Source organism: Nicotiana tabacum, chromosome 13, assembly GCF_000715075.1.
Source record: "Nicotiana tabacum cultivar K326 chromosome 13, ASM71507v2, whole genome shotgun sequence".
Classification (NCBI taxonomy): domain Eukaryota; kingdom Viridiplantae; phylum Streptophyta; class Magnoliopsida; order Solanales; family Solanaceae; genus Nicotiana; species Nicotiana tabacum.
Genome location: NC_134092.1, coordinates 78,655,625 through 78,670,628, shown reverse-complemented (window position 1 = coordinate 78,670,628; position 15,004 = coordinate 78,655,625). Strand labels below are relative to the sequence as shown.

Here is a 15,004-nt window from a genome sequence, read left to right as displayed (position 1 = left end):
GGGTCTATCTCATGAAGACCCGCAGAGGCACATTCAGAACTTCCTGGTTACAATTATCCGAACGTTTCCGAGGACTATGTCAGGCTGACATTGTTCCTTTTTCACTATTGGGGAAGCTAAGGAATGGTTGAAAAAGGAGCCCGCGAACTCAATCCCTACTTGGGATGATCTAGCAAGGAAATTCTTAATCATGTTTTTCCCCACTAAGAAGACAAAGTCACTGAGGAGCCAAATTCTTGGGTCCCAACAACAGGATGGCGAGACTCTTTGTCAAGCTTGGGAAAGATACAAGAAGCTACTCAGAGACTGCCCGCATCATTGTCAGACTGATGAGGTGTTGGGTCACACTTTCGTTGATGGGCTTAGACGAGACATCAAATATGAATTTTGACTCGCCTTGTGGGGGTAGTTGCATGGCGAGGCCGCATAGTGAAATCCAGCTCCTGCTAAATAACTACACTGCTAATGATCATAATTGGCAATGAGATGGGGAATCACGAAGAGCAATTAAATAGAAAGCAGCCGGTGTAATTGAGCTTGATGACTTCTCAGCCATGAGAGCAGATATAGCAAAATTGGCAAATCATATGAATATAATGACAATGCACCAAACACAACAAATGCAACATGTACAACATATGTCGACTTGATGCGAATTATGTGGTGACAGTCACACGAGTGACATGTGCCCCACGAATCCTGAATCTATCTACTATCTGGGGCAACAGAGCAGAGGTCTGATAAATCAGCATGCACAATATAGGAATACCTACAATCTAAATTGGAAGAATCATCCTAACTTCTCCTGGGGTGGAAATCAGCCGACTCAGAATTATTATAGGCCCCAAGGAAATTTTAATCAACCTCAGAATCCACCCCAGCAAATAGAAGAGAGTATGAATGACTTGTTGAAGAAGTTGTTACTTGACAATCAATAACTCAGAACCGATTTCAGAAATCTTGAGAGACAAATGAGGTAGCTAGCGTCAAATCAAAATACTAGGCTTGCAGGCGCTCTTCCCAATGATACAGAGAAGAACCCTCAAGTTAATGTAGTTACACTCAGAAACGAGAGGGAATTAGAAGAAGTGCCAAAGAAGAGAAAGGACAAGCCTATACCTGAGGGGGAGTTGATTCCTAAGGCAACACATGAGTCAAAGAAATATGACGCAAGTTCAGAGCCAGTGAATACTGCAAGGCCACTACCAACCTTCCCCCAAAGATTGCAGAAGAAGAATGATGATCGCATGTTCAACAAATTTCTCTCTATGTTGAGTCAGGTTCAATTGAATATTCCATTGGTGGATGTACTTCGCGAAATTCCAAAGTATGCTAACTACATCAAAGATATAGTAGCTCACAAGAGGAGATTGATTGAATTCGAGACAGACACACTTACTGAGGAGTGCACTTCAAGAGTACAAAACAATCTTCCTCAAAAGCTTAAGGATCCTGGCAGTTTCACCATCCCTGTGCGGATTAATAATATCGATGTGGGTCGTGCTCTTTGTGATTTGGGGGCGAGCATAAATCTGTTGCCCTTGTCCTTGTTCAAATAATTGGGTCTGGGAGCTCCAAGACCAACCACTGTGATGTTACAACTAGCTGATAGGTCCATAGCATACCCTGAAGGTGTGATTGAAGATATGTTGCTGCAAATTGGGAAATTCATCTTCCCCGCGGACTTCATTATCCTTGATTATGAGGCTGATGAAAAAGTTCCACTCATATTGGGATGACCTCTCTTGGCTACAGGTGATGCAATTATTAAAGTGAGAGAGGGAAAAATGATTATGATGGTGGACAACGAGGAAGCAGTTTTTAATGTCTACAAGGCGATCCAGCTTCCCCGCCACTATGAGGAGCTCTCTATGATATCTGTTGTGGAGGTGGATGAGCAACTTATGGACACGAGTGTATATCAAGATGATTCTCTAGAGAAAGCACTCGTGTTGTTCGATAGATTGGAGATTGATGATGAGGTTGAGGAGATGATGCATATCCTAGATGCATCATGTGCTTACATGCAGGGATTAAACCTCTTTAAGCCCCTAAATAGGCCAAGTGGGCCTCCTCCAAAGCCGTCGATTTAAGAAGCTCCAAACTTGGAACTTAAACCCTTGCCCCCTTACCTTCAATATGCTTATTTGGGTGGTTCTGACACTTTACCTGTTATTATTTCTTCTAACTTATCGAAATTGCAGGAAGAAAAGTTATTGAGAGTGCTACGTGAGCACAAACGAGCAATTGGGTGGATGATGTCTGACATTAGAGGCATTAGTCCAGCTCTCTACATGCATAAAATCCTCATGAAGGAAGGGAACAAGTCAAGTATAGAGCAACAACACTGCCTAAATCCAATAATGAAAGAGGTGGTAAGAAAAGAAGTGATTAAGTGGCTTGACACAGGTATTGTATTTCCAATCTCTGATAGCAAATGGGTAAGCCCCGTCCAATATGTGCCTAAGAAAGGGGGGATGACTGTAGTGGTTAATGAAAATAATGACCTAATTCCCACAAGAACTGTCACTAAGTGGAGAATTTGCATAGATTATAGAAAATTAAACAATGCTACCCGAAAAGACCACTTTTCCCTCCTCTTTATTGATCAAATGCTTGATAGATTAGCTGGATAGGAATACTACTATTTCCTAGATGGCTATTCAGGGTAAAATCAGATTGCTATAGCCCTAGAGGACCAAGAGAAAACTACATTTACATGTCCCTATGGCACGTATGCATTTAAGAAAATACCCTTTGGTCTCTGTAATGCACCTGCGACTTTTCAAAGGTGTATGATAGTTATTTTTACTGACATGGTTGAAAGATTTATGGAAGTGTTCATGGATAATTTTTCTATGTTTGGGTATTCTTTTGATAATTGTTTAATGAACCTTAATAAAGTGCTTGCTAGGTATGAAGAGACAAACTTGGTGCTAAACTGGGAAAAGTGTCATTTCATGGTATGTGAAGGTATAGTCTTGGGGCACAAGGTGTCAAAAAATGGTTTGCAGGTGGATAAAGCAAAGGTAAAGGTGATTAAAAAATTTCCCCCACAGACATCCGTCAAGAGTATTCGCAGTTTCTTGGGCCATGCAGGTTTTTATCGTCGTTCCATTAAAGATTTTTCAAACATTTATTCTCTTATGTGCAAGCTTCTTGAGAAAGATATCCCCTTCAAGTTTGATGATGCCTGTCTGAAAGCATTTGAGGAGCTAAAGGGAAGATTGGTGACTGCACCAATTATCATTGCCCCGGATTAGGCGCAGCCATTTGAGTTGATGTGCGATGTGAGTGACATAGCAATCAAAACTGTTCTAGGGTAAAGGAGGGAGAAAATTTTTCACTCCATTTATTACGCGAGCAAAATTCTGAATCCAGCCCAGATGAACTACATTGTTACTGAAAAATAGTTGCTTGTAGTTGTGTAGGCGTTTGACAAGTTCAAATCCTATCTAGTAGGAACCAAAGTCATCGTCTACACTGATCACTCAGCTATAAGGTATTTGTTTGAAAGGAGAGACGCCAAGCCAAGGCTAATTCGATGATTCCTCATCTTGCAAGAATTTGACTTGGAGATCCAAGATCAAAAAGGAACAGAGAATCAAGTGGCTGATCGCTTGTCCAGATTAGAAAATCGGAACCATGTAGCTGGGGGGGGGGGAGGAGGTCGATCAAAAAAACATTTTCGGAGGAGCAGTTATTGGCAATCACCTCGAGTGAAGCCCCGTGGTATGCAGATTATGTGAATTTTATTGCAAGTGGGGTGACACAACTAGAATTGACACTCGATAATAGAAGAAAGTTTCTACATGATATGAGGCTCTACATATAGGATGAGCCATTCCTATATAAGCAGTGCGCAGATCAGTTGGTACGAAGGTGTGTCCCTGAGGAGGAGATGAATGCAATATTACATATATGATTGTCATGCTTCTCCATATGGAGGTCACCATGGTGGGGACAGAATTGCCCAAAAAGTGTTGCAATCGGGTTTCTATTAGCCAAAATTGTTTAAGGATGCACACGCCTTTGTTAAAAAGTGTGACAGGTACCAAAGAACCGGAACAATCATGAAGAAGCACGAGATGCCCTTGCAAAATATTCTGGCAGTAGAGCTCTTTGATGTTTGGGGGATTGATTTCATAGGATCGTTCCCATACTTTAATAGTCACAGTTACATCTTAGTGGCGGTCGACTATGTGTCTAAGTGGGTGGAGGCCATTGCTCTTCCTACTAATGACACAAAGGTAGTGGTAAACTTTGTAAAGAAGCACATCTTCACACACTTTAGGACTCCAAGGGTGCTGATAAGTGATGGAGGAACTCACTTCTGTAATAAATTATTGAATAATGTTCTAGCAAAGCATGGAGTTAAGCACAAGGTTGCCCCCGCTTATCACCCCCAAACGAGTTGTCAAGTGGAAGTGTCAAACTAAGAGGTGAAGCAGATTCTGGAGAAAACGGTAAGTGAAAATAGGAAAGACTGGGTCGGAAAGCTTAACGACACATTATGGGCATATCGAACTGCATACAAGACCTCCATAGGTACTTTTCCGTATAAGTTGGTTTATGTTAAGGCGTGCCACTTGCTCGTCGAGTTGAACACAAGCCTATTAGGCGATTAAAAAGCTAAATATTGATATGGACTTAGCCGGCGAGAAGAGGTTGTTACAACTCAACGAGCTTGATGAGTTTCAGTTGCACGCGTATGAAAATGCCAAATTGTATAAAGAGAAGACCAAGAGCTGGCATGACAAGCACATCTATCATCACGAGTTTGAGCCAGGTCAAGAAGTTCTCTTGTTTAATTCGAGGTTGAAGCTTTTTCCCGAAAAGCTTAAGTCTCGATGGGCAGGTTCTTTCGTTGTGGTAAGTGTGAGGCCTCATGGAGCGGTGAAATTGTGTGATAAGAGCTCAAGTAGTACCTTCTTGGTAAATGGGCAGCGAGTAAAACATTATTGGGGTGGTGACATTGTACGTCACAAGACCTCGGTGCACTTGGCCGATGCTTGAAAAACGTGTTGAGTCGTGCCGCGACGTTAAATTAGGCGCTTGTTGGGAGGCAACCCAAATTTTTTTTAATGCTTTCGTAGCTTAGTTTTTTATTTTCTTTTAGTCATATTAGACTAGCTATTTTTGTTTTCTTTGTAGTTATAGAGATCATAGGCGGGAATGGTATGGGGTATGTATAGTGTATATATTGAATGCTCGGGTTGAGGGATATTTATTAAAAAAATAAATAGCAAATGAGCGTCCAGGCCAGCTCCCCATGCCGCCTGGGGTGCAGTTTACAGAATCATGCAGACCCCCAGCGCCAACCCCAGCGTGGGACGTTGGGCAGGGGGGTCAACAAGTAAGTATATTTTTTTAAAAAAAATTTATTTTTGTTTTTGTTAAAAACTCCCCTAACCCATACAACCCGACCCAACTATCCATATACACACACATACTAACCCATACCCAATTACCCAAACCCTTCCCTCAATTTAATTAAAATACTTCTAACCCAAAACCCAACCTTCTTTCTCACCGTAACTCTCACACACGCCCCCCCCCCACCCCCACTATGTCTCTCTCCCCACTACTCTCTCTCCTTCTCTCTCAAATTTTCCAATTTTTGTTGCTTACTTTCTTCTCAAGACTCAAAGTTATGTTCTTCATGTTATCTCTTTTCTTGTATTTTGAAATTTCTTAGTGTAATTCTAGTCATCCTTCTCCAACAACCCCCAATCCCCTAGGTCTCTTTAACATGTTTTGTTGTTATGGTGGGTGGCCCTAGTGTGCACGAAATTGGGTGCAAAAATTGGTTGTGAAGTTGTATTTGAAGTAGTAAACTACAATTTCCTCTACTTCATTTAAATCTGGGAGGGCCGCCTTTCTCCACCATTGTTGAAATAAGAGAAGCAAAATTGATGCCCACAAGGTATTTGCTAAAATGCCTAAAAGAGTGAATTGAACACCGGTGAATTCTGAGTAGCCGAGTGTAGTTGTATATGATGTTGGGAGAAGTGTGGGGTGTTTGGGGGTATTGTATCTTGTTGTAAACTCTTGTAAGTAGTATTTAATGTACTATATTAGTGTAGTAAATTGGACTTTAGCATTTCTTGCTTGCACTACGGTTAAGTTATGGTCATGTTCGACTACTTGAATTGTGGCATGGGGAAGTCTTGAGTACCTATCACCTTGTGATGAAACATTGGTGCACTTTTAACAACTCTTGTGAGTAGACTATACATAGCCTTCGGTTTTAAGTGTGGGGTCATCTTGGCTTTTCACAATGACCTTGGGCAAATTTATTGATTCATCCTCACCTTTGTGTTTGTTGTGTGTAGGTTGCTATGGCTCGTGATAGTGCCGCCAAAGGAAAAGGGGTGGAAAAGTCCTCCGTCACTACTCCCCCTCCCAAAAATTCAAGCAAGGTGAAGGTTCTTCCCGACAAGCTAAGGGAAAGCAGGTTGCTAGCGGGTCGACGAGGCCACCACGGCCTCCGGTGGATCTAGTTCGAGAAGACGCCATCAAATGGCAAGATAACTTTATTCCATATGGGAAATATGTCTCCGAAATGGAAATTAATGTGAAGGCCCTAGAAAAGAACTTTCCGGAGGTGCTTGTCCGGTTGGTAGAAATGAAGATGGAGAAACTCATAGAATGCCCGGGCCCTACGAATCTGAGCATGGTGCGCGAGCTCTACACCAATTGGAATGCGGACATGTTCTGATCATGTGTCCGAGGGAAGGATATACCACTGGACAGGAGATCCTTGTGTGCATTTTTGGGAGTTGATATCCCTAATCCATGGAGGCTACAAAAGTTCGTCAAAAGTCCACGCTACCGGGTAATACGTCACACACTTTGGGGCGTTGATTCTAATGTAAAGTGGACGCGGACTAAGGGAAATGCTTACCTTGAGATGCTCCGTTTTGACTTCAACAAGACAGCTAAGGTATGACAAAACTTCGTGCATGCTAGATTGATGCTAGTCGAGCATAATAGTGAATGCACTCGAGCTCGAGTGTGTGTGATCTACTTTCTGATGACCGGGCGACCCATAAATGTGGGTGAGTTCATGCTTGGGGATATGGCCCGCACCCGATTTGGGGGAAGGATCAAAAGATTCTTCTTTGGAAACCTCCTGGCACAGTACATGCTATCCCGTGGGGTACCAGAGTACCCTGGCTATGATGAGGTAGTGAAGGTACCCAAGGCATTGCTAGATATCACATCTTTGTTGGAGTCCACATCAAAGCTAAGCCAGGCTGCAAGGAATGAGAGGGGCGAAAATTTTAACAGGTATCTTTATAGTTCCCTCAATATGATAATGATAAGGCTAGGGGTGTCGGATGAGGAGCGCATGCATTTACGAAATGATCTCAAAAAACAAAATAAAATCCAAAAGGTAAGTCTAGGGGAAGAAGAAACTGAGGTAAGTCTTTAAAATATCAAAAATAAAATACACACCTACTCTAAAAAGAAATTAATTTCCTTGTATGTTGTATTGATTGATGCATACCAAAAGGTTTCTGATAAAAAGGAAAAATTAAAGAATGATTATGCATCACTTAGGTTTGAGCACAAAGATCTGGAAATAAGTAGAGAAAATCTTGAAGTCTTTGTAGTTTATCTCAATGACCAGATTCTTATTTTAGAAGATGAAAATGTTGCCTTAGAAACTGAGAATAATAAATTGTTCAATGCTCCCAATAAGGATAAAGACTTAGCCACTGATATCCAGGAAAAACTAGAGAGTGAACTAAAAGAAGCTAATAAAAAATTTCTAGTTGAATCTAAAAAGGTTAGGATGCTTCAAGAAAATCTGGATAAGGCCAAGTTTGGATTAGAAGAACTTAAAGTGGAACAGGTCTTCCCAAATAATATTTACGATGCATAAAAACTAGAGTAGTAACAAAAGGGGTCTAGGACATACTAAGACTAAAGTTCCATGCAATCCTCATAGTAAGTATGTAGACATCCCTGACAATTGCCTCTTCACTCACTGTGATAATAATGGACATGTCAAAGAACATGCACAGATAGAATTCAAGTAGGCCTGAAAAATATTGCATATGTTAAAAAAAGAAAAGGGATGAAACATGGTTCTTCACTGATAAGTGGAAAACTATCAGGGTGGACTAAGAAGAATGTTATTCACCCTTTTACTCAAAGAAAGGGACCCATGCTTGTCTGGGTTCCTAAAGCTAACCTCTGAATATTTTTGCAGGCTAAAGTGAGAGAAATCAAAAATTGGTGGTATGTTGATAGTGCTTGCTCCCGCTATATGACTGAAAATGGAGATAATTTTCTCTCACTAAGAGCCTATCAAGAAGGAGTGTGGGGCTTCGAAAATGGAAAAAAGTAAAATATTATCGGCATAGGTAAGGTTGGTAAGTCCCACTCTCATTTTATTGAAAATGTATATTATGTTAAAGGTCTGAAGCACAGTTTGTTGAGTGTTTTCCAAATGTGTGCCAAAGGGAACCGGTTTCTCTTTACTTCTAAGAACTGTATGGTTACAAATTAAAACTCTGGCTACCTGGTGCTCCAAGGAAAGAGGTATCAAAATGTTTTCAAATATGATATTATGTCTTCACCTAAAAATAAACTTTCATGTCTTAGTGAACTTAATATTAACTCTTTTATGTGGCACAAAAGACTAGGGCATGTCAATTTTTCTATGTTGAACAATTTAATTTCCAAGGACCTAGTCCTTGGTTTGCCCAAGTAAAAATTTAGGGAAGATAAAATATGTGATGCTTGTACTAAAGGTAAGCAGGTCAGATCATCATTCAAATCCAAGAAAGTGGTAAGTACCTCTCGACCTCTGAAACTACTTCACATGAACTTATATGGACCAATGAGGATTTAGAGTAGAGGTGGAAAGAGGTATGTATTTGTAATTGTTGATGATTATTCTAGATTTATCTGGACTATTTTTATGGCAACTAAGGATGAAACAGATATGTTTGTGACTTTTGTGAAGAAACTACAAAAAAAGATGAACGGTCGTGTAGCTAGCATTAGATCTGACCATGGAACTGAATTTGAAAATATTTTCTAGAGTTCTGTGTTGGAAATGGTACAGACCATAATTTCTCTGCACCTAGGACACCACGGCAAAATGGTATTGTAGAAAGAAAAAATAGAACTCTAGAGGATATGGCCAAAACTATGCTAATTAGTAGTGGACTTCCTAAAACCTTTTGGGATGAAGTTGTGAACACTGTATCCTATATCATAAATAGGTGCATCATTAGGCCAGTAATTGACAAGATACCCTATGAATTACTTAAAAGCAAAAAATCCAATGTAACCCACCTAAGAGCCTTTGGCAGCAAGTATTTTGTGCACAATAATGGTAAAGAGGCTCTAGAGAAGTTTGATGCTAAAAGTGATGAATGTGTCTTTTTGGGTTACTCACTACATAGTAAAGCTTATAAAGTTTACAATAAAAAAAAACTAAGTGTGTTTAAGAAAGTATACACATAATTTTCAATGAATCTAACATCTGACTAAGAAAGGTACATAGGTTACTGATGATGGTGAGTTTGGTCTTGCGAAAAACAATGAGGAACAAACAAACCAAGGACTCCCAGAGGCTACTATTGAATCGAAGCAAGAACCAGTTACTTTAGAAGCTGAGCAGGATGTACCACAGACATGGGGAATAAATTAAGAGAATCAAACAGAAGGTATTGCATCGGGTTCCACTGCTGAGCATGATGGAAATAATGACACTCGGGGTCTACACACAAGGGCTTAGAAACATCAGAGTTTCCACACACTTAACAATGTGCTTACACCAGTTGACTCTAGGAAGGTGACCAAATCAAAATTCAAAAACATGATTGCTTTCACAACCTATATACTATGGTGGATCCTAAGAACATTAAAAAGTCTCTTGAAGATGCAGATTGGATAGTGGTTATACAGGAGGAACTCAATTTCTTTGAAAGAAATAAAGTGTGGCACCTGGTTCCTAGCCCAAAAGACATTGGAACTAGGTGGGTGTTTAGAAACAAGTTCGATGATCAAAGCAATATTTCCAAAAATAAGGCAATATTGGTTGTACAAGTCTACAATCAAGAAGAACGCATTGACTATGATGAAACGTTTGCTCCTGTTGCAAGAATGGAGGCTATATGCATGCTCATTTATTTGTATCATGCATAGGTTTCAAAGTGTATCAAATGGATGTGAAGAGTGCCTTCCTAAATAGGTATTTGAAAGAGGAAGTGTTTATGCGACATACCCCAGGATTTGAGAGTCATGAATTCTCAGATCATGTGTATAAATTGGACAAGGCATTGTATGGCTTAAAATAGGCTCCAAGGACTTGGTACGAGAGACTATCAAAATTTCTCCTGGAGAATGGGTACTCACGTGGCAAAATTGATAACATATTGTTCCTATTGAGGAGTAGGAAGAACCTGCTGATAGTTCAAATATATGTGGATGATATAAGTTTTGGAGCCAAAAACGAAGCCTTGTACAATGAATTTGACAAATTAATGGATAGTGAATTGAAATGAGTATTGTGGGAGAATTAAATTTCTTCCTTGGGATTCAAGTTAAGCATACTGCAAAAGGAACCATGATACACCAACAAAAATACATCAAGAAGTTACTCAAAAGGTTTTAAATAGAAAATGCAAAGCCAATTGATACTCACATTGCCACTGCAACTAGGTTGAATATAGATAAACTTGGTACCTCCATTGATGAAAAGAAGTACAAAGTTTATTGGATCCTTGCTCTACTTAACTGTAAGTAGGCCTGATATTTTATATAGTGTGGGGTTGGGTGCAAGATTCCAGTCAAGTCCAAAATAATCGCACTTAAAGTCTGTTAAAAGAATCTTGAGATATCTTAAGGATACTCAAGACATGGTTCTTTCGTACTCAACTGGAGACTCTTTCGAATTGATTGGATATGCAAATGCTGATTATGCTAAATACTTGGTGGACAGGAAGAGTACATCATGGATGGCTTATTTTCTTGGATCATGTTTAATCTTATAGGCATCAAAGAAACAAAATTCAATAGCTCTATCAACAGTTGAAGCTGAGTATGTAGCAGCTGCATTATGATGTGCTCAGTTGTTATGGATCAAGAAATAACTGGAAGACTATGGAGTGATGATTAAGCGGGTTCCCATATTTGGTGACAACACAAGTGCTATGAATATGGCCAAAACCCCGATTCACCACAAGAGAACCAAACATATAGATGTGAGGAACCACTTTTTAAGAGATAATGTTGAGAAAGGTCACATCTCGATAGAGTTCTGCAAGACAGAGGAGCAGATTGCAGATATATTCACCAAACTTTGAGCAGGGATCACTTTGAAAGAAACCACTTGGAGCTTGGTTTGATCAAAATGGTTTAGGACATTCTTGACTTCTCTCAATAATTGGCTATGTCTTAATAATTTGTCTAGTGAGTAAATGTGAAGAATAAAATTTAACTCAACCTTATACTGTAACAAGTATGCACACATGATATTGATTATAGGGCATGAATGCTTAATCTAATAAAAAAAAGTCTAGATCAGAAACGTTTTTTCAACCAAGACTGAGGAAATTAGTCAAGGAACCTGGTTGTGTGACACTCAAGTATGTACCCCCTTTTCAATTGATAGTGGTACTTAACTATTAAGCTGCCATGTCTTAAAATCAGGCTCCCACTTATCTTGCTTGTATTCTATAGCCCATTCTCTCTAAACCAAGAAACTAAAAGTGGATCAGGTTCTGAAATAATAACCATTAGTCGTAGGGCAATCATGACTAGCTCTAGTTCGTGTGAAATCAGGACCAGTTTCCTAAACTTTCCTCCATGCGTCTTTGCTGCCCAATTAAAGTCTCTAACTGCCATTTTTAAATTTCAAAAATTGACAGTTACCCTTTTTCCTCTTAGAACCGGATTAGGATCAATTAAAGAAAAAAATCAAAGCAGAAAATTATCCAATCACCCTCTATAAAATCCTCTCTTCTTCCCATTCCCTCTAATTCGATCAAGATTATTCAAGAATTACCCAAGCCTGAACTAAAAAACCTAACTCTTTCTTTCCTTCAAAATTCAAAGCAATGTCGAACTCACCCAGTCAAATTCCCTTTGAAATTTATGAAAAAATTCCTACTCCTAACCCTACTACACCTTCCTCCATAACTACCCCAATCGTGTTTGTCCAAGAACCATCTTTCCCACTAAAAGCCCCAAAATCCCTCACTGTACTGGTTGACTACTCTGATGAAGAAGAAGAAGAAAGTGAAGGGTCTGAAAGTGAAAACTCAATTATGGAGGAGCCATAAATTAAGAGGGAAATTGGTATTTAATAGGAGAAAGAGGATGTTACTGAAAAGTCAAAAGAGGTGGCCGGAGAGAAGTTGAGTGAGGGAGTAGAAGTTGAGACTCATGCAGAAGTAGATGGATTCAATGAGTCGGTGAAAGAAAAAGAGGTCGAAAAAATTATTGATGATGTGAGTAAGGAGACAACTGAAGAAACAGTGAGGGGGCATATGGAGGAAGATCTAAGAGAGAGTATTAATATGGGAGTAAAAACACTAGATGACCCTAGACAACAACTAGGCCCTTCTCTGTCGGTGTGGGAGAATTGGTTGATATAGAAGAACTTTCTGTTGAAGTAGTGGATGTGCAAGAATTTGATCAAGTTCAAGAACCTGGTTCTTTGAATGTTGATCCTGAAAACCCAAAATCCTTTGATTGGAATAACACTGAGAAGGAAGGAGAGACATAAGTTGGGGAGGGAAGTAGTGTTGGCAGTGATAAAAAAGAACTGATAAACCTGATTGCAAGAATGAGGGAGAGAAAACAGGATAAGGAGAAAATCCTCTCTATGAGGGTAAAAACTGTGTCAAAGAAGGTTGTTTTGCTCCTAGGTCTGTCACTCTAGGAGGAAGAACACTTGTAACCAAAGAGAAAAGCAAGGAAGCTCTTGAGAAGGCCTTAGAGCAGAGTAACAAAAAGAAAAAATATAGAGAGGGGTTTAGACTGATTGATGAGGCTAATGTAGAGGAGGTTGATCTAGTGAATGAAGAAGAAGAAGAAGAAGAAGAGGAGGAGGAGGAGGAGGAGGAAGAAATCCATCTTCAAAGAAAAGAGAATAAGAAGTTTGAATCATCTTCAGCCACTCCCAAGGAGAGCTCCTCCAAGAAGAGAAAGGCTACAGTTTTTGAGCCATAAATAAAAAGAACAAGTTTCAAACGCAGGAAAAATACTCAGAGAAATATTACTATTGTAAGCAGAGAGGAGTGGTTTGCTGGGTTAATCATATTGAAGGATTGAGTAATTGGCCCAGTTATTGTAACAATATTTGGGATGAAAGAGGAGTTGGAGGTTCAGGGATGGACGCACTTGTTTATGTGCCCACTCCCAGTCATTTACGATGAAGCAATGCTTTTACAAGAACTTCAAAGTGCTGGAGGATGGCATAGTGAGTTCTGAAGTAAGGGGAGTGGACCTGGTTCTTGATGTAAAATTGTTAGGTAGATTTTGAATGTGCCAGTGGAGGGATTTGATACTTATGTGAGGTGTGAGTGGCCTGAGTTGGGAGAGAATGATGATGCTATATACTTGACTAATAAGTACACACAAAAAGGGGAAAAACCGTTGGCAGGGAAGGTAGGAAAGGGGGAGATGAAATTGGTTCACAAGCTGCTATTTGAGTTTGTGAACAAGTGTCTATTTTCTCTATCTGAAAGGAGGCATGAGGTCACTTACCTGGACTTCCAAGTGATGGAGATTCTAGATAAGAACATGACAATTAACCTTCCCTCACTGATGCTGAAGCACATGGCAAAGTTTGCTGATTATGAAGTGTACTCATGCTCTGACCAAGGTCTCCTCCTTTGATGAGGAGACCTTGAAGGAGTGTGAATGTGTTGCTAGATCACCGGGGACAAAGAGTAAAAGCATGGTCACTAACCTTCTGGAGGAGTTGATCGTTGCCAATGAGGAAAAAGAAAAGATAAGAGAAGCATTATTTTAAAAGGCGTGGGCGTAAGGTGAGGCGTTTTACATATGCCTCAGCGAGGTGTAATTAATTTTTAATATATTATAAAATAATATAATTACAGTAAATATTTTAAATAGGTAAAATAGCATAAAAATGGAAGAAAACTATAAATAAGTGAAGTATATATATTTGTGTGTGCGCGCGTGCTCCATCCCCACAAAATATTGGTCAAAATAATTAATTATATGCTACTTACAAGCATAAGTAACTTGAGTTGAAAAGAATAAAGTAATTTTCTACGTGGAGGAACAAAAAGGATGACTAACCTGCGATTTAAACTTTGAACTTGCTGCTATGGAGAAGAATGAGTTTTTTTTTATTTACAAAAAAAATTGATTGTTCGTTGCTTTTGGGAGATAGTAGTAGACTAGCGAACAGGATAAAAAATTAGTAAATACCATAAATTAGGGCTTCTAGCAATTAAAAAAGTCTTGACTTTTAAATTTGATGTTTCGGTTCCTTTTTAAAATTTTTGAGTAATTACAAGCTAACTTTTGATAATTTGGGTATTATATTAAGGACATATTCACAAATTTTATTTTAATTTGAAAAAGCCTCTTGGGCTTAAGCCTCACTACAAAAATGTGCCTCAACACCAGAGCGTATGCCCCAAATTGTTGCACGTATGCCTCTTGCAACTTTCGCCCCCGCCATCGTCTCTGGGCATTTTGGTGAGGCTCGCCCCAAAAACACACTTTAAACGCTGAAGAGAAGAAATTGCCTCTTTGAAGGAAGAGAACAGGAGGTTGAAGGAGGAGATGAAGAAAGAGCATGAGGCCTCTGCAACTAGATTTGACAGGCTTCTGGGCTTATTCATGGAGAATCCTCTTCCAGCAAAGAACCCGGTCCTCAGTCCTCTTAAGTTCCTAGCATGTCCTTAGTCAGTCCCTTGTCATGCCCCTTATATGATCAGTTTCTAAATTGTTATCTTTTTTGTTATTTTTATGATTGTTGACAATTTAACGAGTTTGT

At 39.5% G+C, this 15,004-nt stretch overlaps 1 non-coding gene across 1 annotated transcript; it reads right to left on the bottom strand.

Annotated features, from left to right (window-relative positions):
• Nucleotides 1-217: 217 nt before the first annotated feature.
• LOC142168520 (small nucleolar RNA R71) lies at nucleotides 218-324 on the bottom strand. Its single transcript, XR_012698375.1, has one exon. It is a non-coding gene; the product is annotated as a small nucleolar RNA R71 (small nucleolar RNA).
• Nucleotides 325-15,004: the final 14,680 nt, after the last annotated feature.